General features: G+C 39.2%; 1 long non-coding RNA gene across 1 annotated transcript; it reads left to right on the forward strand.

Annotated features, from left to right (window-relative positions):
- The first annotated feature begins 559 nt into the window (after positions 1-559).
- Positions 560-2310, forward strand: LOC144651196 (uncharacterized). Its single transcript, XR_013570270.1, has 3 exons — positions 560-629; positions 705-793; positions 1222-2310. It is a non-coding gene; the product is annotated as an uncharacterized LOC144651196 (long non-coding RNA).
- Positions 2311-2620: the final 310 nt, after the last annotated feature.

The raw sequence follows: 2620 nt of genomic DNA on the forward strand, positions 1-2620 counted from the left end.
TTAGCTTGTCAAAACGTTTGCGACAACACTGCTGTCTAGTTTTTTTAATTTTTCAATCAGCTCGTCTGTTAAAAAGATTGTTATTTGTTTTTCATTTTCTTTAGTTTTTTTGTAGGTTGTAAACGCTTTTCCACGAGATCTTTTCAAGTTTTTCTTTACACTCAAGTTAATTTCTCCAGTTCTCCCTCTTCCCATCTTCGTTTACTCAATAAGAGCATTTGTTCAATTGAAAAATAATTCTGGCGCGCCTGTTCTTTGGGGCTTGGCGGGGGCCACTTGTTTTAGGACAGTCCTCAACAAGTGTTAAAAGGGTGCCTTTGCCTAGATACATGTGCATGGGTTGAAAGGCTGTCATCTAACCCCGACACACTTGCAATATGAGGGTTTTGGACGCAAATCCAAAAAAAACAGTGAGGGGCGAGAATGGCGAAGCCGGCAGGCGAGCCAGGCGAAGCCCCGAACGCATTTTTTTGGATTTGCGCCAAAACCCTCATATTGCAAGTGTGTCAAGTATTTCACTTACACGTAAGCACAGTACTAACAGACTGTTTTGTTTTTTAGTAACATGAAAAACAACGATGAAGTAGTGGAGAACATTTGCGTCCTTTTTTCTGAGCTGGTTGAATATGGTAAGTCTAGATGAGTAAATCTGCAACGTATTGTAAACTTACCTTCTAACAATTTGATTTTGGTTATTTTACCAGAGGACATTAAAGATGAAATGAAACTAAATGCAAACATCACCAAACTACTGTCTGAGGCCAAGACTAACTTCTCAGATGATGAACACGAGGTATGACAGTGTGTTTTGCGTATTGCACAAAAAATTCATTGCGTTGACATGTGGGTTAGAGTTATAGCCTCTACCTCCTAACTATACATTTTCAGGTGGGACTTGGGCACCTTCACCGTGACATTGTTGTGTTGTGTTACTAAGCATAATGGTAATAATGTAAAAACAAAAACAGTTTGGATGCAGGGGACCACGCAACGAAGAAAAAACTGCTTGGCTTCTCTGCTGCCGGATCTCTTGTTCAAGAAATGCTCGTACCAGACGTCACTCTAAGTGCTTATAAAACCAAATTGATTGCAAGGCTGGTACAACGGCAGGAGGGCAATAAATCTTGTCCTCCTGCCGTTGTACCAGCCTTGCAATCAATCTGTTAATAAAGTAGTTATAAGAATGTGAGCGTGACATCGTGGTGTTGTGTTACTTAACAGGACTTACTCACGGCGGCAGCAGGTGCTTTAGCCATGTTAGGAGGAAGTCAGCGGGATGGACGAAGGAACAGCTCAGCACGGTCTAGACCCAGAAGTGCTGCTAGGAAATGAGACTGCTGCAGTCATGACAATACCTGATACGGCCTCAGAGCAATAAGTCTAGGTGAAAACTGTAAGACCTCCAGAGCTTTCTACGGGAAGAAGAGAGATCCTGGCTTCGATATTACTGTTATATCGGTTGTCGCGCAACGCTTCGTAACTTGTTATGGGGAAATATAGCGTGACGTCCAATTAACAGATGACTAAGAACCGTACAGTTTCCAGTAACATAACTTTACTGGTCATCTTTTTTATTACAGGCCGGGAACCATCTTTGCTGCTTTCTGTTTTGTAGTTTTGTTAACGCATACGCATCAATCCCTAAGGTTTAATAATAAAATGCAAATGATTATCCTTGTAACTGGTTTTAATTATTATAACAAGTGCATGTATATACTTAGATCATTTAACTCAGTTTTAAGGACTAGGCAATTTGTAATGAGTGTTAGTCGCACTTGTTGAATGTGGGCATAAGGATATAAAGGTGTAACTAATTTATGATGCCAAAAAATTGATGATAAACAAAAAGTGATGCAGCTGTAATGATTTAGCTCTTATTTGTATTTTAGCACAACAGCAGGCACTGTGATTTTAGATATATGTCAAGGCAAAATTATGTACAGTTAGTGTAAAACAATAGATTTTTAAAATGCTGCACAGCCCGCAAATAATAACACATCACTAACTACTTTGTATAAGAGCACTTTAATGTAACGAAGTAATTGTTTGTCTGTAGCCTCATACACAATACACTTTATATGTAGCACGTAAGTTGTCATATTTAACATAATTCATCGTTGTACAGATCTTTTGCGTTGTACGGGCTGGTTGTTGTTCACTGCCAAGCAAACAATTTGTACAACAGTGCAAGTTTGTGAAAGTCGCTGGTCTGTAGAGACTCCTCAGTAAAACATTACATAATATTTTTGATGTTGTATAATTTTTGTCAGGTAGCTTTAAATAAAACAAATTAAAATGCTTTTACGTTTATGCGAATTTCTTAATTGTAGTGAAGAAATTATTCTACATGACACGAGCGTGGGACAAAGAAAAAATCTGAGTCCCCGACGGGAATCAAACCCATGGCCTTCCAGATTCCGGTTGGGCGCTCTAACCAACTGAGCTACGAGGGACTCGTTGTGAGCTGGGCCATTTACTAGGTTGACATATGACACGCGTCCTGCATACTGCTAGAATCAGCAATGTCGAACTCATCAAATTTGTAGTAATTTTGTAGGGGACTTTACTAAAATGTATTTTTCCTTTCGCTTCATTTTTTACCAAATCTTTTCCCCAAAAC

Source organism: Oculina patagonica, chromosome 1 (assembly GCF_052425735.1).
Source record: "Oculina patagonica isolate OP01 chromosome 1, crgOcupat, whole genome shotgun sequence".
Classification (NCBI taxonomy): Eukaryota; Metazoa; Cnidaria; class Anthozoa; order Scleractinia; family Oculinidae; genus Oculina; species Oculina patagonica.